Genomic DNA, 22,511 nt, shown 5'->3' with positions numbered 1-22,511 from the left:
CTATAAAAATTATGAGCAGTGTAACAGCAGAAAGGCTTATGTTTATAAAAGCAGAATATATAAGTTTGTATTTCAGTTACAGCTATGAAAAAACAAAGCTTGTAGACACAGATTAGAGTGTAATAGAAAATTAAGCAATTGATTTGTCGGATGCTAGAAATCAAAATAGGAGATATTTCTCCCTTTCCGTTAATGTGGGGGAGGTAGGGAGATGTATGGAGGAGGGGGAACAGGTAAGTGTGAATATGAGGTCAGAAGTTCCTGTGGAATTCCCTGTGCAGAATCATGAAGAAGATCACACAGCAGGTGGCGCACACATCTAGGCTTGGGGACAAAGAGGTGAAGCAGCTGTGATGCCTTTGATAGTAGGGTTATTGCGGTGACCAGCTCACAGTTCATTTCTTCTATTTCCTCTGAAGTTAAATTAGATATCTTTATATTAGATAAAAATACAGATTTTTGAAAATATTGACATAGATATAATTATATGAAAGGCCCAGTGCACGGGGGGCAAGGTGTGTGTCCCTCAGCCGAGCCTGCACCCTCTCCAATCTGGGATATCCCTTTCACAATCGAATGATGGCTCTCAACCGCTCATCTCCCTTCCTGCCTGATTGTCCTTAACTGCTTCTGCCTGTCAGCCTGATCACCCCCTAAACACTTCCCTGCCAGCCTGATCAATGCCTAACTGCTCCCCTGCTGGCCCAATTGCCCTTAACTGCCCTTCCCTGTCAGCCTGGTTGCCCCTAACTGTCCTCCCCTGCAGGTGTGGTCTCCCCCAACTACCCATATCTGCTGGCCTAGTCACCCCTAACTGTCCTCCCCTGATGGCCTGATGGTCCACAACTGCCATCCCTGCAGGCATCTTGTGGTGACCATCTTGTGTCCACATGGGGATAGCCATCTTTGATCATATGGGAGCCGCCATCTTATGTCTTAGAGTGGCAGTCAATTTGCATATTACTCTTTTATTAGATAGATATCTGTATGTATATTTAGATATAATTACTTTTGGTACATTTATTTAAATAGTACATATTTAAGTACTCAGACCATTTAATTTTCAACTTGGGCTGTTATATTATTTTGGTATTCCCTGCATAAATATCTCACTAGGGGACATTTTGACCCAATTTGAAAGAGTTGAAGTATGAATTCTATATTATGAATATACTCTATGAAATCATCTGAGTTGCTTCTCTGCTGAGAATTAGAGAAATAATGACTTCTATAATGTCAAGTGAGAGCAACTTGTGGTATTTTTGCAGTGAATTGAGGATAAAATCTTTTCCCCTTTGGAAATGATTCCTTATTATGGGTAGAAGGGGTTCTCATTGTAATACCCTCCACAAAATTTATTTATGTTTTCCCCATCTCCTGCTATGGTGAACTCACAGAATACAGTTGTAAATTGCACCATTATTTTAGGTAACTCTTTTGTAAAGTGCTTTAAGTTACAAGGCACAGACTAAATCCTGATGGTAAAATGTATATAAATATGTGCTTTAGAATAAAAAATATGTAGGGTAGGCAAAATAGGTTTATTGGTGACAATAAAGAACTTTGTGCCAAAGTGTACTTGAGTATGTCAAGTAGACTATAAGAATGTGTAAATAATGAAGGCCAGCAATGTGAGCACTTACAAGATTGTACCTAAGTGCAGTGTCATTGTGACATTCCTTTGAGTTAATAAAGCTACTGTAATAATCACATTCTGCATGTCTTTTTCCATATGAACAGCTGTAAGCCTACTTTTCCCATCCCTAGATATGGGTCATGTTTTCTTATTCTATTCAGCTACCCTATGTCTTTTGATTAGAACATTTTATCCATTTACATTTAAGGTTATTACTGATAGGTACCTCTTTATTGCAATTTTTTTTTCTTGATACCTATGTTCCTCTCTTTCATTTTGCTTTTTTCTTCTTAAAGCATTCCCTTTACCATTTCTTGCAATGCTGGGTTGGTGGTAATACACTCTTTAACTTTATTTTATTTTATTTTATTTGCCTGGGAAACTCTTTATTTCCCCTTCAATTTTAAAAGATAGCTTTCCTGGATATAGTAGTCTTGAATTCAGGTCCTTGCTTGTCATTATTTTGAATACTTCTTGCCACTCTCCTTGCCTGACATATTTCTGCTGGGAAATTAGCTGACAGTCTAATGGGACCTTCTCTGTCTCTCTCGATGCATTTAAGATTGTTTCTCTGCCTTTAACATGTGTCATTTTAAGTATGATGTGTCTTGGTGTAGGCCTTTGGGTTTATCTTGATTGGGACTCTCTGTGCTTTCTGAACTTGTGTGATTTTTTTCCTTCACTATGTTAGGGAAGTTTTCTGTCATGATTTCTTCAAAGGATTCTCATTATGATTAGGATTCCTTGCTCATTTTTTTTTCACCTCTGGTACCCATATGATGTGGGTGTTGTTACATTTCATATCACAAAATTTCCTTAAACTTATTCTCCTGCTTTATAATTTTTTATTTTGGAAGCTCTAAAAGAAAAGCTCTAGTTTTTTTCTTTGTTTTGTTTTTTTCTCTCGCCAATTCTGATTGTACCCTCTGCTTCATCCAATCTACTTTTAATACCTTCCAGTATATTCTTGAGGTCAGATATGCTACTCATCATTTTCAGCTGGTTGTTGGTGGTTTCTACTTCCTTTTTCATGCTGTTGTAGTTCTCAGTAAGCTCCTTGTAATTCTTACTAAGTTCCTTGAGCAACCTCATAACCATTACTTTGAACTCTATATCTGAGAAATTGTTTGCCTACATTTCATTGAGCTCTTTTTCTGAAGATTTATCCTGTTCTTTCATTTGGGGCCTGTTTCATTATTTCCCCACTTTGGCTCCCTTTGTGTTTGCTTGTATGTATTAGATAGATCTGCTATGACTCCCAGTCTTTGTGGGGTGGCCTTATGGAGTAGGTGTCCTGTGGGACCCAATGGTGCAGCCTCCCTGATCTCCTGATGGTCTAGGAATGTCACTGATGTGTATTATGTGAGCCCTCCTGTTGTAATTGCATTTTGATTGCTATTGGCATGTTTATGTTTTGGATCAATTTCAAGGTGGCTGACTGTGAGGCTCAACTCCAACCACATCAAGAAAACTGTTGTATAGATCTTGACAGAAAACACACACACACACACACACACACACACACACACAAACAACAACAACAACAAAAATACAAGGGAAAATAAGAAACAAAACAACAGAAAGAAAGCAAAACACAAAAACATCAACAACAAAATAAGAAAATATAAAAAAGAATAATAAGTCAATAGAAAAAAAGAATAAGAGGAGAAAATCATAAAAAAAGGAAAAGAAAAAGGAAAAAAGATCAGGAAAGGAAAGCCAGAAAAAAAAAGCATCAGGAAAGAAAATAGAATTAGAAAGGAAAGAAATATGCAATATTATGGGGAAAAAGACAAGAAAAACAACAGGAGCAAACTAGAAAAGGGAAAGTGTTGGATCCTTTCTGATGCTGTCTGAAGCTGGACACTTGGTCTGCAGGTTCTTGGTCTGCAGCTACAAGCTACCACAGTTTGTGGCTACCTCTGTCTGCTGGGATTGGCTGAGCCCAGGGCAAACCAAGCTTCACTCTAAGGCCCTGGGCCCAGGGACGGGTCAGCAAACGCCCAAGGACCCCCTGGACTGTTTCGGCCTGCTCTGCCTATTGGCTGGCTGCCTGGCTTAGACACTGAAAAGCTCCAGGCAGAATTAGGGTTTCCCATGATGGGGAGTCGCCTTTCAGACTTAAGGGAAGATATTGGGTGTTTCCCTGCCCCTGCCCCACCCACCTGAGTCTGCCCTGGATTTTTCCCTGACCTCAGCAGGGGGAAACCCCTACTGGTCAGGCCATGGAGCAAAGAAAGCCGAAACCGGTTTGGCTCAGTGGATAGAGCGTCGGCCTGTGGACTGAAAGGCCCCGGGTTCGATTCCGGTCAAGGGCATGTACCTTGGCTGTGGGCACATCCCCATTAGGGGTGGTGCAGGAGGCAGCTGATCCATGATTCTCTCTCATCAATGTTTCTAACTCTCTAACCCTCTCCCTTCCTCTCTGTAAAAAATCAATAAAATATATTAAAAAAAAAAAAAAAAAAAAAAAGCCCAGAATTTGGGTTTGCTGGAGGCTGGGGGTGGGTATTTCTATCAGATTTCCCATGCGGTTCCCTTGAAAGTTGGGGAAATGGTCCTGTCTCAAAGCAAGTCGCTGACAACCCCTGAGACTTTCCAGCCTTCCCCAGCCTCGCTGACAGCTCACCAGGGCTTACCATGCAGGGCGGGCACAGAGGAATCCAGAGGGCTGGGCCTGCCGCAGGCTGGACGGTGGGGGTAGTTGCTTTTCCTCAGGCTATTGCCCTTGGAGTGGCTGCTGTGAGACAGGAAGATGGTCTAACGCCGTGATCCTGGTGGCTGCTCCCCACGCGTCTCCCCAAAGCCACCCACCCCAGCGTCTCCCCACGCCTCCCCTCCACCACAGCCCGAGTGTCTGTGAACAAACGCTTTTCTCATCGGCCCTTCACGGGGGGCTTTGACTCCAGAGGCCCAGCCTCTCCTTTCTGGACAGAAACCACTCTCCCCCTGCCTCCCCTCTCCACCCCCCCCCCCCCCACACACACACACCACCTTTCCCAGCTCAATGCTACATGGTCGCCTGTTGCCCCTGGCACTCAGGACTGGGGAGCGCGGTCTGGGGGTGAGGCTTCACCTCTCAGGGGAACCCCCCGAATCGAGGTATCCCTCCATATCCTTGGGGTGCTGCCCGTCCCTTTCCTGACCCCCTCTTTCTGACTCCCCCTTCCTACCAGCCTCGATGTGGCTTCTGGAGTCCTTGGGCAAGTCTCCTCTCCAGTTAGTATTTCAGGGTGATTGTTCCCCAATTTAGCAGTAACGTCCAGCTCGGTTTTAGAAGGCATTGAACTCCACCACCATCTGAACCCTCTGTTACAATTTCCCAGGTTGGCCCAGTGTGAAATGGAGAGGCAATGGGCCAGCCGAGGCAGGTCGGCAGGGAGTCCTGGGGTATCTTCAGGACATACTCGTTGAGAGAAATTCCAAACCAGGAGAGTGGCTGCCTCTCTTCCCGGTTTCTTCTTGCCTCTGCGTGTGAGGCCAGGGTGTGAGGCCTCAGCGGAGACTGTAAGAGCCTTTCTCAGAGAGCGGTGGAACCACTGCATGGGCCGGCCTCCCTGGAGCTGAGCAGGCACCTAGCGGCCTCTTTGGCACACTGGAAAGCCCTCACCTTCTTCAATCGCCCACGGGCTTCTCAGCTGCAAAGGTGGCTTGATCTCCCTGTCTCTTCGGCAGATGAAATAGATAACGAGGCTGTAAAAGCTGCTTTCTAATGATTCTGATTTAGTATTCCCATATGCATTTCAAAAAGTAATCTCACATTTGGAGACAATTCTGTTTTTGCCAGGTAAGCACTCATTTCCCTACAATATGTCATTGACAGGTATAAACAAATTTTACCTTAGAACAAATTTCTTCAAAGAAATACATTTAAATATAAGTGCCACGTCCTTCCATTCTCTGCTGTTTTTATCATCAATGTGTGTGCCATTACATTTTCTTATATTGTGGCATTTATTTTGAGACATCACATACTTTGTAAGTACAGGTAGCTACCAAAAAATTTAATTGAATGTTGTTGCTATTTTAGCTAAAGAAGCCAGAAATCCTGCCCATCTGGGGTGGCTCAGTGGTTGAGCATCGACCTATGAACCAGGAGATCACAGTTTGATTGCCAGTCAGTGCACATGCCCAGGTTGAAGGCTCGATCCCCAGTGTGTGTGTGTGTGTGTGTGTGTGTGTGTGTGTGTGTGTGTTGGGGGGGGGGGTGCAGGAGGTAGTAGATCAATGATTCTCTCTCATCATTGATGTTTCTATCTCTCTCTCTATCTGCCTTCCTCTCTGAAATCAATAAAAGTCTATTTTAAAAAAAGTCAGAGGTCTGAAGAGGTATATTTCCTCTGAATTATAATTATGGTGTACACCTGATAGAATAAGTTACAAAGAGGCATGAGTTCTCAAATGCCAACTTGAAAAGTTATTTTAGAGAGAACAATGTATAATCTCATTTTTCTTCAGATACTAAGATTATTTTTAATAAAAGGTTATTATCTATTATTATTGCAAAGAAATAGTGAAAAAATATACAAACTTCAAAACTCTCAGTGTTGAAGATTTGGGGATGATAAGGGGTTTATTAATATAAAAGGGAAGAAAATACTTTCCTTGGGGAAAAAGAAAACCTTAAGCATTTAGGCATGCCACCTAGATGTTACTGAAGATTCTTTGGAAATAATGTAGAGAAAAGATCATTTTATAGCCTAACCAGGGCATGAAGATTTTCTTTTCTTTTTTTTCTTCTTTCTTTTTTTCTTTCTTTTTTTCATATCAAGGACTACTGAGTTCCTTCTCTCGAGCCAAGAGAGTGAAAAATGTCTTCCCTCAAAGAAAACCCAAAGGCTGGTCAGTGCTCAATCCTGCCCCAACTGACCCTTTCACAGTGCCTCTGCCTCTCCCCTGCGACACACTCCTGTGCAATCCTAAAGTCTTGGTTTTCTTTTCTTTTTTCCAGGAGGTATTTCATTTTATTATTATTTTTTAATTAAGTCTTTATTTTTGTAAGTATTACATATGTCCCCCTCCTCCCCATTAACCCCTTCTAGCCTGCCCCCATGGCCTGCACCAGGCCTTCATCACCCAGGGGTTGTGCATATAAGCATACAAGTTCTTTGATCTCTCCCCATCCATCCACCTTCCCTGCCTTTCCTCTGAGGTTCCACAGTCTGTTGATTGCTTCTCTATCTCTGTATCTATTCTGTTCATCGGTTTATTTTTTTCATTAGATTCCACATATGAGTGAGGTCTTTCTCCTACTGGCTTATTTCATTCTGCACAATAATCTCCAGGTCCCTCCAAGCTGTCTCAAAGGGTAAGAGATCCTTCTTTTTTATTGACTTGCAGCCTATCTAAAAGTTTGACCTTTTCCTCTATGGGCATTTTTAAACCTCTGGAACAGCTTCTAAGATTGGCCAGACTTTTCATTGTGTATTATTGATGGGACCCTTTTGTTGTCTTTGCCCAGGAGCCCTTACCAGGGGATCAGGAGCAATGCCACTGCTGCATCCCTTCCTTAGGAAAAAGACCCCACTCTGACCTGTGAAGTACTGACAAATGCTATTGCTGCAGAGTCTGCTGCTTATTATCGCATTGATAATCATATCAACCTAATAAACCCAACAGACGAGGCACTGCTTCCTGGAATAAATTGCAAAGCCAAAGAACTGCAAACCTGGGAATGGATCTACAGCAAAACTCCAAAGTTCAGTGTAAAAACTTCCTTAATGTGTTACAGGAACAGTCACACTTGGAAAGATGTGAAGTATGCAAGAATTGAAATCTGTAACCTTGAAGCACCTGGTCATTGGTTGCCACTGGAAATATGTGGCAAATTAAAGTCAAGTTTTCTTGGCCGTAAGTTTTGTCCAGTTGAGACTACTGTGCTAACCATTATATTGCATCAAGCGTGTCAAACTCAAAGGCTAACACGGGCCAAATACATGAGGCATGCAGCCTGTGGCCCGTGAGTTTGACACGCTTGTATTATATAGAACATAAACAGAAGATGATGAGCTATATGGTAAATGGAATGTTCTCTGTGAAAAAAAAAATAAGGGCATAATGTAATTGCAAGTAAATTGTGTAATGTTGACAACAGGTCACCGAGAAAATAAAAATTTTCAGTGTATGTTCTATGTCTCAACATTGAAAGGGCCTAGTCTCCTTCAGTAACTTCTCCCCGTTTGCGTCTATCACCTAGCCTTGTCTTTTTTCCTACTGACACCCAGGGTACTCTGTCTCTTTCCTCACTGACTTCATCACTTATTTACTGTTTATTTTGAGAGGTCATTTATTGTATTAAAGCTGGGGACGGTGAAACAAGGAAGGCCTGAGAGAAGCAGCAGCAGGAGAGTCTCAGCGCGGTTGCTCCCGCTGAGTGAGAAGTCAGAGGACAGGGAGTCTTCTGACAGGTCCAGGGGAAGCCCTAGGCCAGCTGCCGCAGCCCACTCCTCCCCTGGCTGCAGGTCTGCAGGACCCGAAGGCCACCCCAATCTGATGAAAGCTTATTCTCTTTCAAGGGCTGTTTGTCTTCACCTTCATGGTGAATCAACCTCATTTTTCAATGAATTCAATTCTTAAAGCAAATTTTATAACAAATTGAAAGAGCTATTGGGCACTGAGGCCTGGGTGCCCTCTTCACTGCAGAGCCCAGTCTCCCAGCCCTGTTGGAGGTTCTCCCCATCTCCCTGACCCTCCCTTGGTGAGGCCCCATTGCCGCCCCTCTGTGGGCTGACTCTCAACTGACCACCTGGCCAGGTAGGAGGGGTCTGCTGTCCCCTGGGGACAGAGCCTCCTTGTGGCGTGGCTCAGTGCCACACAGTCAGCAGCCTCCTAGGAAGAGGCAGAACCTGATCACAAAGAGAAGCAGCAGGGCCTCTGCTTTGGGGGCTCGGAGTCCAAAAAATAAGTACGTGCCTGCATGTGTGAGAGTGTGCATGTGGGTTCATATTTGTGTGTGTGTGTGTGTGTGTGTGTGTGTGTGTGAGTGTATGTGTGTGGGTCTATTTTGTGGCCCAGCACCACCTGGAGCTCCACAGCCCCTCACTGGGAAGAAAGAACAATGATGGCTTTAGTAGGAACCTACTGAGTCTTTATGAGCCACAAGATTGCTGCTCCTCATTGTTCACTTCCTGTCACTCAAAAGTAAGGCACCCAGAGGTGCCTGGGCAGAGCCACCACCTGCGGCCACCCCTCACCAGGGACCCTCCTGGCCCTGCACTGGCTCCTGGGCTCTCGCCAGCCATTCTCAGCATGGAGAGCGCCTTGCTCAAGCTCACCTGCAAGCCCAAGACACAGCGTTCACTGAGAACAGTGCTGGGCCAGGACCTGACAGTGCCCACACCTCCGTGGGCCTGTGGATTCCGTCTTAGAGTCTCTGATGTGGACACTCCCCATGGCAGAATGTTCACTCGGATGCGATGAGCTCACAGCTGCAGGAGTCCTCCCTCATCAGCCTGGAGGAGCCCTGCAGTCCTCTCTGTCCGGCTCATTCCCGAGTGGTCCCATCACCGCCGAGCCACCGGCATCAATGTGAGCAATTCCCCCTTCTCTTACAATAACCTCATTCTTGTTCCTTCTTCCTGCAGCAGTTACTTTGTAATGTCATGTATTTAAGCCTGATGAACATCATTACTATCAACAGTTAATTGATTCTGGATTATAATCAATTATATTCCTGAAACAATCAAGCACCCTACAATTAAAAATAATTGATTCATTAGCACACCTCTTACTTGACAATTACACGAATGCATTATTTATGTAATTACACACATTTACAGTCCATCCCACATTTGATGCTCTTGTTCCAAAGCGCCCGGAACTCCCCAGCTTCCTTTCTCATCTCCTTGGCTAACAGCAAGGCTGCGCACAGTGATTCCGATGGGCCCCATGAGAATAGGACATGACCTGGAGCAGAATACTGACCTTATAAGTCAGAAGCCTAAGAAGCAGGTCAGTTCAAATGAATAACTAACTAATTCACCTCTGAATTTTTCAGAGGAAGAAGCAAGAGCCCAGGTTATTTGGGATCCAATGGTGTATTTCACCAGTGAGGTAGAACGATGACTGAGCAGTGGGTGAGCGAAAGGAGAGAAAAAAGAAGCCAGATGAGCCCGCCTGGCAGCTGTGTGGTCACAGCCCCAATGGGAGCCCCCGCTCCACCAGAAGCAGCACCAGGGGGTGAACATGAGATGAGGTGTCATCTGGCCACAGAGGCCGAAGGGCTGGCGCGTGGGGACAGCGGACAGAAGGCCAAGCCTAGTGTGGACCTGGCCTGCTGTCAGGACCCTCTCCCTCCCGAGGCAGCGCCCAAAGCGGCTACTGCATTTCTGAACAAAAATGAGACACAGGTTTGACAAAATAAATTAATTAATTAATTAATTATATATATTTACATACATGAATTTATGTTTGGTATGTCCTAAAGAAGTTTAAGAACTCATATGTATTTGTATGTTAACGAATCAGCTTTATTACAAAAATAACATTCTATGGCACATGTGTCAAACACAAGGCCCGCGGGCCAAATCCGTCCCGCCAGGCCTTGCAATGTGGCCCGCTGTCATCACTGCACTCCGCTGCGTTTCCATCACAATGACAGTTTATGACTGTTCAGTAAACCATTCGGCCCGTGATTTAGGCTGGATTTTAGATTTTGGCCCCTTCTCTGATTGAGTTCGACACCCCTATTCTATGGAGTCAGGAAAGAGCCCTTCAGTCCCGAACTCGTGGCACACGTGTGCTCCTCTGGGGCCTCCCTGGACCTGGGTCCGGGCGGAGCCTTCACAGGTCACCTTTCAGGAGCGGAGGGGCCCGGGAGCAGACAGGAGCACAAGAAACCCCTTATTTCAGCAGCTGCTCAGGGCCGCGGGGCGCATGGGCTCGGTCCGCGGGGCGCACAGGCTCAGGGCGGCGGAGCGCACGGGCTCAGGCTCAGGGCCGCGGGGCGCACGGGCTCAGGGCCGCGGGGCGCACGGGCTCCGGGGCTGTGATGGGAGGACAGGGACCGCACTGGGTCCCTATCACTGCCCTCACCAATGGCCTCCAGGGGCCTCCATGCCAAGTGTGCGGTCCCCTGCAGGTGCTGCGGTCACATCCCGGGCGGGTTTGCTCTCCCCCCCCCCCCCCCCCCCCGGAGGTTCCCAGGGACCGGCCCTGCCATGCTGGTGGGTGCTGGCAGAATCTGCTCCTTATGGGACAGTTCCCTTGTGTCCCTGCGAGAACCACTGCCAGCTTCCGGCCCCACCCCCACCCCCCGGAAACCTCTGCCGTGTCCCTTCTTCCAGCCTCAGAGCCAGCGAGGGGGCTGAGTCCCTCCCAGGGCACCTGTGACCCACCCTCCTGCCCCTTCCCACTTTCAAGAGCACCTCGTTACTGAGGCCAGGACCCCGTGGGGCTGCACTGTCCATGCGTTTGGTACAGGCCTGGGGGTTGCTGGTGCTCAATAAGTGTTCTGTCACTGATTCAAAACAAAACAAAACAAAACAAAACAAAACAAAACAAAAAAACAGCTTGTTAACTTCATTCACCTGGGTAACCCTGGACGGTTGCCAGGGTTATGACCTGTCTTACCATTGTGGCCTGTCTTAGTTCTGTGACTTGTCATCATGTGATACCCCACAGGGCTGGGTAGGGGCCTCTGTGGGGTGGGGCCTCCGTGGGGTGGGGCCTCTGTGCGGTGGGGCCTCCGTGGGGTGACTCCCCAGCAGGCTCAGGGAAGGGCTCCCTAAGATCTTGTCATATTTAAACTCAGACGTGCTGTGGAAATAGAATTGGCCACATGGAGAACTGGGAAGCCATCACAGAAAGGACACAAGTGCCCCCGGGCAGGGAGAGCGGGCTGGCTGGGTGAGGAGAGGGTGGGCCGGCCAATGAAGGCCATTGGGTGGGTTGACAATGGCTTTTAGGCACGAGAATGACATGGTAGGATTTATATGTTTTAAAGATCACTCTGTGATTTGGCATTTAAAATGGCATTTGAGAGGGGGGTTGAGATAGATGAAGATGAATAAGATGTGCTTCAGGTACAAACAGTGGAAACACGGCCTGGAGGCAGGACGGGTGAGGACTGGGGACCTGAGCACACACCTCTCAGAAGCCTGAGGGCGACTGGACAGGGCAGGGTCAGAACCCCATGGGTGGGGGCAGAGCAGGGGGACAGGGACCTTCCATAGAGAGGCAAGGGCAGGGCAGGGGGGACAGGGCACCCTCCATGGAGGGCAATGGGCACAGGGATAGGGACTTTCCCTTTGAGGCGACAGGAGACCCTCCAAAGAGGGTTACCATAGGACACCCACTAGAAAAGGCCACACTACCAAGACAGAGGCAGCCAAAACGGAGAGCCAAAGAAAATGCCCCAAAATAAAGAACAGGACAAACCTCCAGGAAAAAAAAAAAAAAGTTAAGTGAAGTGGAAGCAAGCAATCTACCAGATATAGAGTTAAAAAAAGGGGGGAGGGTATGGATGCCAAAGGTACTTAGGGGAAGAATGGATGAAATCAGCTGAAATTGGTCTGGCTCAGTGGATAAAGCATCGGTCTGCAGACTGAAAGGTACCAGGTTTAATTTCTGTCAAGGGCATGTACATTGGTTGTGGGCACATCCCCAGAAGGGGGTGTGCAGGAGGCAGCTGGTCAATGTTTCTCTCTCATCGATGTTTCTAACTATCTCCTTTCCTTTCTGTGAAAAATAAATAAAATATATTTAAAAAAGAAAAGAATGGATGAAATCAGTAAGAACTTAAAGAGTCAGTAAGCATGGCTCTAGCCAGTTTGGCTCAGTGGGCACATGCCTAGGTTGCAGGCTGGATCCTGTGTGCTGGAAGCAGCCAATCAATGATTCTCTCTCATCATTGATGTTTCTGCCTCTCTCTCCCTCTCCCTTCCTCTCTGAAATCAATAAAAATATATAAAAACAAAATAAAACTCTGAAACACAAAGACATGGAGAAAAAATACCATATTACTAAACAATGAATGGGTTAATAATGAGATTAATGAAAAAATCAAATGTTATCTTGTAATAAATGAAAATGGGAACACAAGAACCCAAAATCGATGGGACACAGTAAAAGTAGTCCTAAGAGGGAAAATCATAGCTTTGTAGGCCTACTTCAAGAAATAAGATAAATCTCAAATAAAAAAATCTAACTTGACCCTGAGAGGAACTAGGAAAAGAAAAACAAACATAGCTCAAAATGAGTAGAAGAAAGCAAATAATGAAGATCAGAGCAGAAATAAACAAATTAGATACTTAAAAAAATTCAACAGATTATTGAAGCCCTGGCTGCTGTCACTCAATGGATTGAACAATGAGTCATGGATTTGATTTCTGGTCAAGGGTATGTACCTGCCATACTAGCAACTAATTGATGTGTCTCTCTCTTAGCAATGTTTCTCTGTTTCTCCCTCCCTTTCCTTCTCCCTTCTCTGTCCTTTCCATTCTTTCTAAAAAGTCAATGGGAAAAATATCCTCAAGTGAGAATTAACAGAAAGAGAGAGAGAGAGAGAGAGAGAGAGAGAGAGAGAGAGAGAGAGAGAGAGAGAGATAAATTGGTTCTTTGAAAAGATAAAGTCTGACAAACCTTTATCCAGGCTCAGCAAGAAAAAAAGAGAAAACCAGAATAAATAAAATCAGAAATGAAAGAAGAAAAATAACAAATGACTCCATAGACATACAAAGGATTGTAAGAAAACATTACAAACAACTATATGTCAACAAATTATACAATCTGAACAAAATTGATAAATTAATAGAAATATACATCTTCCAAAACTCAATCAAGAAGAAGCAGAAAATCTGAATAAGCTGATTACAACTAATGAAATTTAAACAGTTATCAAAAACCTCCTAACAGATTCCACCAAAACACTACTAGAATAAATGAATTCAGTACAGTAGCAGGATACAAAATAAATATCCATCAATCAGTTGCATTTTTATTGACAAAAATGAACTTCCAAAAAGAAATTAAGAAAACAATCTCATTTACAATACATTAAAAAAAAAAAAAACTAAAATGAAATTTAACCAAAGATTTAAAAGCCTGTACTCAGAAAATTATAAGACACTGAAGACAGAAATCGAAGCCCTAGCTGGTGTGGGTCAGTGGTTTGAGGACCAGCCTGCGCACCAAAGGGTCATGAGTTCCATTCCTGTTCACGGGCATGCACCTGGGTTGTAGCTTTGATCCCTAGCCTGGGTCAGGGCTCATGTGGGAGGCAACCAATCAAAGTGTGTCTCTCATATCTGTTTCTCTCTCTCCCTCCCTCCCCTCCCTCCTTTCTTTACTCCCTTCCACTCTCTCTAAAAAAGCAATAGAAAAAATATCTTTGGGTGAGCATTAACAACAGCAAAAAGAGAAGAAATTGAAGAAGATACAAATAAGTGGAGCCATATAAAGTGTTCACATATAGGAAAAATTAACACTATTAAAATGTCCATACTACCAAAAAAAATCTATAGATTCAATGAAATTCCTATCAAGTTATCAATGGTATATTTCCCAGAACTACAATGAATATTCCAGAAATTTATATGGAACCACAAAACAACAACAAAAACACAGCAAATCACAATAGCACTCTTGAGAAAGAAGAACAAAGTTGAAGGCATCACACTATCTGATACCAAACTATCAAGCCATAGTAATAAAACAGCATGGTACCGGTATCAAAAGAGAGATGCATAGCAATGGCACAGAATTGAAAGCCCAGAAATATACCCACCAATTTACGCTCATTTAATATTGGACAAAAGAGGAAAGAACATACAGTGGGGTAAAGATAAATTGTGTTGGGAAAATTGGACTGTTACATGAAAAAAATAAAACTAGACCACCTTCTTACACCATACACAACAATAAACTCAGCATGGATTAAAGACAAATGTTAGACTAAAACCATAAAAATTCATGGGCAGTAAAACCTCAGATATCTTTTGTGGCAAATTTTTTTCTGCTTTATCTCCTTGGGCAAGGGAAACAAAAAATAAACAAATGAGACTACATCAAACTAAAAAGTTTTTGCACAACAAAGGAAACCATCAACAAAATGAAAAGATAATCCAATGAATGGAAGAAAAAGATAATCCAATGAATGGAAGAAAATGGATAATCCAAAATGGAAGCCCATATATCTGATAAGGGCTTAATATCCAAAATTTATTTTAAAAAACTTATAAACATCAACACCCAAAACAATAATTCTAATTAAAAAGGGACTAGAATAGACACTTCTCCAAAGAGGGCATATAGATGGCCGATAGATATCAAAAGGTGATCAATGTCATTAATCATCAGAGAAATGCAAATTAAAACCACAATGAGATACAGTATCTCCTCACTCCTGCCACAATGGCTACCGCCAACAAATCAATAAGCAACAGTCTTGGTGAAAATGTGGAGAAATGGAGAACACTTATGCACTGCATCTGGGAAAGCAATATGGAGTTACTTCAAAAAATTAAAACGGAACTTCCTTATAACACAGCGACTCCACTTTGGGGAATACATCCCAAGAAACCAGAGACACTGGTTGGAAAGAATATACGCACCTCTATGCTCAATAGCCAAGATCTGGAAGTGGCCCACATGGCCGTCAGTACGTGAGTGGATAAAAATGCTTCTGTACATTGACACAACAGAATATACTCCGCTGTAAAAAAAAAAAAAAAAAAAAAAAAAAAAAAAAAAAGAAGGAAATTTTACCATTTGTGACAACATGGATGGACCTGGAGAGTATTATGGTAAGTGAAATAAGCCAGTCAGAAAAGACTAAAATTATATTATTTCACTTATATGAGGAACTTAATGAACAAGATAAATTAACAAACAAAATAGAAACAGACTCATAGAGAATAGACTGACAGCTGTCAGAGAGAAAGTGTTGTGGGGCTGAGTGAAAAAGGTGAAGGGATTAAGCAAAGAAACACAACAACTCATAGACACAGACATCACTATAGGGATTATCAGAGGGAAGGGGAGAGGGAGGTGAAAGAGGGTATAGGGGGGTAAACGGTGGAAGAAGGCTTGATTTGGGGTGATGAACACACAATATAATATACAGATGATGTGTTATAGAACTGTTCACCTGAAACATACACGGTTTTATTAACCAATGATACTCCAATAGATTCCATTAAAAAACAGGTAGGACATTGTGACACATGCTACAACCTGGGTGGGCCTTGAAGACGTGCTCAGTGCAAAAGCCACTCACAAGAAAACAAATACTGAGTGACCCCACTCACAGGAGGTCCCTAGACCCATCGCAGGCAGAAAGGAAGGTAGGAGGGAGGGTACCAGTGATGGGAAGTGGGATAGGGAGTTGGCCTTTAGTGGGGACAGATTTCAGTGGGAGAAGATGGGAAGAGTGATGGAGATGATGGTGGTGATGTCCCCACAGCAGTACGAATGTTCTCAACACCACGGCACTGGGCACTGAAAAATGGTGGGAAGGGTAAATTTCATTGTCTATATTTACTGGGATAAAGCAATCCATAAGAACAAGAAAGAGAAGGCCAGGTCTTAAAATAGAAGCATGGTGTGATGCGCTCAGACTGCCTGAATCACTCTCAGGAGGCTCTGGACACCCAGTGATGAGCGGAGCCTGGGTGTGAGGTCCGATGGGCAGCGCTGGACCAGCCTCGGTTCTCCTGTTGACCTCCCAGGCCTATTGAGAGGCCAAGGGATGCTGCATGGGGGTTGCCATTGTACGTTGGGGTATGGAGGGTGCACACCCAGGCTTTGGCCGGGCACACCTCTGATGACAGCAGAGCATTCGCCTGATGCCCAGCCGCCTGTTGCTGAGGATGGGACCCTGCAGGCACCTCCACTGCCAGCGCCCACGGAGCCCCCTGCAGAAGCCAGCTGAGAGCGCCAGCAGGGCTTCAAATGGTGGCCGATGTCAGTGTTTACATTCATAAAGATCTGAGCCCCAAATAACTGATTTCATGTGATAACTGTGCCACCACAGAAAACTGGAGAATTGACTTTCTAAAGTACTGCCTCACAGGCTGTGTTGTGATGTGTCCATTACAGGACACGTGTTAGGAGCGGATGGCATCCTGTTCAAGGTTTCGCTGTGACTGTTTAACTTCATCTGAAGAGGAGACCAAAGGTCTACATTCAAGGCCTTGAGGTTACAAGGAAAGAACTGCCTTCCCAGGGCTGCACATTCATATATCTCCACTCACAACCATTCATACACATGGACATTCACAGTCACACACACACATTTATATACACCCATTCACAATCCTTCAGGCACATGGACATTCACAGTCATACACATATACTCACCTTCACACACTCTTATGCATTCAGTCACACACATTCAAACATTCACACACAGACACACAACCACATTCATACACACCCATTCACAATCCTTTAGACACACCATTCACAGTCATACACACACAGTCATATACACATATACTCACCTTCACACACGCTTATGCGTTCAGTCACACACATTCAAACATTCACACACAGACGCACACAAGCACATTCATATACACCCATTCACAATCTTTTAGACACACCATTCACAGTCATACACACATATATTCACCTTCACACAGGCTTATGCACATTTAGTCACACACATTCAAATATTCAAATATTTACACACAGACACACACAAGCACATTCATATACACCCATACACAATCCTTTAGTTACACCATTCACAGTCATACACACATAGTCATATACACATATACTCACCTTCACAAATAATTATACACATTCAGTCACACACATTCAAACATTCACACATACACACACACAAGCACATTCATATACACCCATACACAATCCTTTAGACACATGGACATTCACAGTCATATACACATATACTCACCATCACAAATGCTTATACACATTCAGTCACACACATTCAAACACAGACACCCATGCACTTTCATACTCATTGACATTTCCACACACATGCACACACTCCCCATTACACACTTAAAAACACACATTTACCCATCTGTCACACACACTAACATCCATGCATGCACTTTCACATATACATGCACACATCTTCATACATGCTTAACACACATGTTCACAGTCACTCTCACACAGTCTCTCTCACACACACACACACACACACACACAGGCAGGAATGAGGGAGAGAAGTGGGCAAGTCTCTGCTCCTCCAGGAGCTCAGAATAAGTGGGGATTTGCAGGGGGAGAGGCTAGAACTTTCCGACAGAGCCCACTGTATGTGAGCCATGTGGGGAGCAAGGCACCTGTAACGGCTCACGGAAGCCGTCCACTCCTCTGAGGCTGCTCACCTCTGCCCCTCTGCCAGGTCCCTCTCCCTGCATCGGTCACTGTGAGTGACACCGTCACAGGGCTGCGGGCATGGGACCCGCCAGACAAAATGACCTCAAATATAAAGACAAATAATTTCTGCCCTCACCGATATGTCTTGGAAGTCGGCCCACCTTTGACTACACACAAGTCTCACTCAGGAACATCTTAACCTTATTAGAAATGTCATAAGAACTTTATTCTAGTATATAAAACTGGGCAAACTATGAAATTGGGTCCAAAGACAAGATCCAATATTAACTTTAGAAACTTAAGAAACAGTACAATCTTTTTTTTTTCTTCTTTTTTTTCTTTTTTTTTTTTTTTTTAAATCAATCTTTATTGTTCATGTTATTGCAAAGGTTCCTCATTTCTTCCCCCCTCCACCAGGTTCCCACCCCACCCTCCGCCCCCTCCCCATCCCCCATTGTCCTCATTCATAGGTGCACAGTTTATGTTCAGTCTCTTCCTCCCTCCCTTTCCCCGATAGTAAATCCCTTTTCAGATGGTAAATCAGTTACTTAGCACTTTCTCATATCAATAATACCTCCACATGCCCAATGATACACTTCACACAAAAGACATTTCCAAATAGGTCAACCAGCCTCATCCAGGCCCCACCCAAGGCACTCACAGATCAACGACCCAGCACTACACTAACTCAACACATCCAGATCTAAGCCTTCATCACTTGACCCAGCAGACCCTCAAGTTCCCACAAAAGTTTCCAGCCATGTCTGAGAGGCAGCTGTGGGGCAGGGGCAGGCGAGGAGCGAGCTGTTCCGGGCCTGGCTGCTTCCGGCCTGGCCTCTGTTGCTCTGGTTCGTTCCACAACCAGCTGCTCTGGGTCTGGTCACTGCCGCTCCCGACCTAGTTGCTCTGGACTTGGCAGCTGCTGCTCCGGGCCTGGCCTCACTCGACCCGGGTGCTCCGGGCCTGGCCGCTCCCAGCCTGGCAGCCGCTGCTCCGGGCCTGGCCGCACCAGACCCGGCTGCTCCGGGCCTGGCCGCTCCCAGCCTGGCGGCCACTGCTCCGGGCCTGGCCACACCAGACCCGGCTGCTCCGGGCCTGGCAACTCCCAGCCTGACAGCTGCTGCTTCAGGCCTGGCTGCACCCAACCGGCTGCTCTGGGCCCAGCTGCCCTGGGCCTGGCCGCTCCGAGTCTGGCCGCTCCCGGCCTGGATGCTCTGGGCTTGGCTACTGCTGTTCTGGGCCCGGCTGCTCCCAACCCGGCTGCTCTGGGTCCAGCTTCTCCGGGCCTGGCCACTCTGGGTCTGGATGTTCCTGGACTGGCCACCCTGGGCTTGGCCGCCTCCGCCTCAGGCCTGGCTGCCACTGCCCCAGGTCTGGCTGCTCCAGTGCTGGCTGTTGATGCTCTGGTTCTGGCTGCTGCTGCTCTGGGGCCTGGCTGTTGCTGCTCCGGGCCCAGCTGCCACTGCCTTGTGCCTGGCCACTCTAGGCCTGGCTGCCACTGTTTCAACATTCTGTCCTTTGTTTTTTTTTTAATGCATTTATGTTGCAATGTTGGCTGGTGAGTTGAGTTCTGACTTAGTCTTTGATTTTTTCAAGATCTTCTTTGTATTCTTTCTTAAGTAATTTTACTATCTTTTGCTCTCACTTGATTTCTTCACATTGAGAACTTCTTTGGTTTCTTCCTCCTTGTCCTGGGAGCTCAGCAGGTTGGCCTGTGGCACCCCTTTGTTCTCCGCGGGCTCCTGCGCTGCTTCAGCCTGTCGCTGGGGTTGGCACCGCCCAGGAAGCAGCCCCCGGCCTTGGCTCCATTGCCCCCGCTCAGCGGTCGAAGGCTCGGGAGCACCCCCCCCGGGCGCCTGGTCGACCGGCTCCTTGCTGGTGCCCGGCTGGCCGGTGTCTGGCAGGGGCTTCTGCTCCTCGCCGCATTCCTCCAGTCTGGAGCTTTTTTTTCTCCTTCCCGCTAGGGGAGTCTAGGATCAGAGTCAACAGACTGTCCTCTGCGCACAATGTGCGCGACTCTGGGGGCTCCGCTTTTCGCCGCTGGGGTTCAGAGCAGTTGAAGCTGGGTCCCAACACGGCCGTGGCTCCTGTTTCCTTCCCTCCAGGGCAATCCTGCATCAGAGTCAACATTCCTTCCCTTGCAAGCAATGTGCGCGACTCCGGGGGCTCGGCCTTTCGCAGCTCTCCCAGGATTCCACCTCACAGCCCCGTCTCCTCCTGCCCAAGCCTGGGTCCCCAGGGTCTGGTCCAGGACTGAGGTTCAGAGCAGTCCGGACTGAGGCTCAGGGCCGCCGGAGGCTTTGTTTCTTCCCGCCAGGGTAATCCAGCATCAGAGTCAACATTCAGTCCTCTGCGTGCAATGTGCGTGCGACTCTGGGGGCCCTGCTTTTCGCTGCTCCCCTGGAATTCCACCTCACAGCCCCGTCTCCCCCTGCCGGAGCCTGGGTCCCCAGGGTCTGGCCCATAACTGGGGCTCAGCGCTGCCGGTTTGGGGGTTCAGCCCAGGCTGGGGGTTCTATTTCCTTCCTGCTAGGGAACGCCAGGCAGCACCCAGCCTTCTCCTCCTCTCCAGCTGCGACCTCTCAGCGCGAGCGTGCGTGCGAGCGCGCAGCATGTCTCCGTACCTTAGGCTTTTTTTCAGCTCCTCTGAGTTTCCTTCTGGTTTTTTCTTTCCTTCTTGTTGTAGAATTTTCAGTCAGTCGACTACCTGTAGCTCTGGGCGATGTCCACTCTACATTTTAGTTGTATTCCATTGAAATTGTTGTGTGCTGCTGCGGTTAGATGTCTACCCGAGCAGCCATCTTGGATCCTCCTCCCATTCACTCTTTTCTCATTCTCGAAACAGTACAATCTTAAAAAATAGCATAATAGAATGTAAGAATTGTGGTTTTGACTTTGAAGAGAAAATTAATTCAAATTGCTCCATCAGAGAATTCAATTTTGTTTGTCACATCTTAGATGGATACTAGCTGAGGCCAATGTGGTGGTCATTTCACAATGTATGTAAATCAAACCATCATGCCTTCTGCGGTGGTATATATCAAATACTTCTCAATAAAACAAACAAACAAAATAGTACTTTAAGAAATGGGGGGCGGGGGAGTGGTTTTAGATGTAGAAAAATGCATAGACCATAATCAGAAGGAAGAAAAGTCAGCAGCAGTGGCTTCCACAGGAGCCAGTTTGGGCCTTGGTGTCTTCTCCACACTCCCCAAAGAAAACCCCGCAGGTCATGTGACTCTCCCCAAACCCCTTCCTAGCTGTTCCCCCACCTGCCAGACGCCTTTGCCCTGCAGCACCACCTGGTGTGGCCTCTGCACGGTACCGCGTGCCTGGCTTTCTTCATGCCCTTCTCCTTCCTCGTTGTTTACTGTTTCCACCACTGTTAGTGACAGTCCACCCCCTGCAGAAAAACGTCAAGACAGGACACTTCTGTATTTTGGCCAAGTCAGTGACAAGAACCACTGGTTTTCCTATCATCATGTAGCTCATCCAGCTTTTGACTTGTTTATTTTATTATTTTACATTAAATATGTATATAATGTTTTTGCAAAATATTTATTTATCCTCTTATAGTTTGTAGATTTTTAGTCATACCAAAAAAGGCTTCCTGTAGATCCTTACATGCATGAATTATGAATCCAAGTTCTAATTCTGACCATATCACCTTAGTAGTAACAATTGGTAAGGGCTGACTTTATCACAGTGAATCCATTGACCATATTTTAATTTATTAAGTTTTTATAACTTTCCTATTCACAAATCCTATGTTCAGAGATGTGAATAATAGGGGAAGCATATGGACTAATTATATTTAAAACCAACCTATCAGGAAGTATTAAAATTCTGAACCTAGATGGCATTTGTCCACATTATAGGAATGGCCAGCATGGTCCTCTACACTTGAAGGATGAGTCTTTGTCTGGATGCAGGGACCTCACTCAAACGAGGTCCTCTGTTCCAGGCCCAGTTTCCATTCCCGCCCTAAGCAGGCAGCAGAGACCAGAAGCGTCCATACTGGGGAAGTGAGGTTGACAGAAATGTATATTTTGAGCTTCTTGCTCTTAGACAGCTTATGACACTATTGCAGAACCATCAGGTGTCATAAAACAGGGGAAGGGAAGGGATGTGGGGGAATACTGGGGAAGAATTAGCCGGTGTCATAAGAGGAGAATAAGAAAATTAATAGAAGGCAAGAGGAAAACCTGGGGAGTCAGTATATGATGGATTTAAGTGGGAGGAGGAAAAGGAGGGTAAAATCTAGGGAAACTGACAGATGTTATAAAGGAAAGCATGTCATTTTATTACACATACTAATGGCTCAGGGCACAAAGTTCATGCACATTAAAGGGGAATTAATTAGAGGAAATATTTTAATATTGGTATTTTCCCTCTCTCTATAATAGAAGTGTCAGAGATGAAAGAAAATTAGTAAAATGTATATGAAAATCTTCCTCCTGTCAGAGACTGGGGCACACCATGGGAGCCAGAGTCAAGTCCCTCCCACCTGCTCATGCCTCAAAATTGTTCAACATCCAGACCCAGCAGGCCCCACCCCATTGGGTGAGTCCCATACCCA

General features: G+C 45.6%; 1 pseudogene; it reads left to right on the top strand.

Moving 5' to 3' along the window:
* Positions 1-215: 215 nt before the first annotated feature.
* LOC118727899 lies at positions 216-7,820 on the top strand (annotated as a pseudogene).
* The last annotated feature ends 14,691 nt before the right edge of the window (positions 7,821-22,511 follow it).

Source organism: Pipistrellus kuhlii, unplaced genomic scaffold (assembly GCF_014108245.1).
Source record: "Pipistrellus kuhlii isolate mPipKuh1 unplaced genomic scaffold, mPipKuh1.p scaffold_m20_p_27, whole genome shotgun sequence".
Lineage (NCBI taxonomy): Eukaryota > Metazoa > Chordata > Mammalia > Chiroptera > Vespertilionidae > Pipistrellus > Pipistrellus kuhlii.
This window is presented reverse-complemented; position numbering and strand designations above follow the sequence as displayed.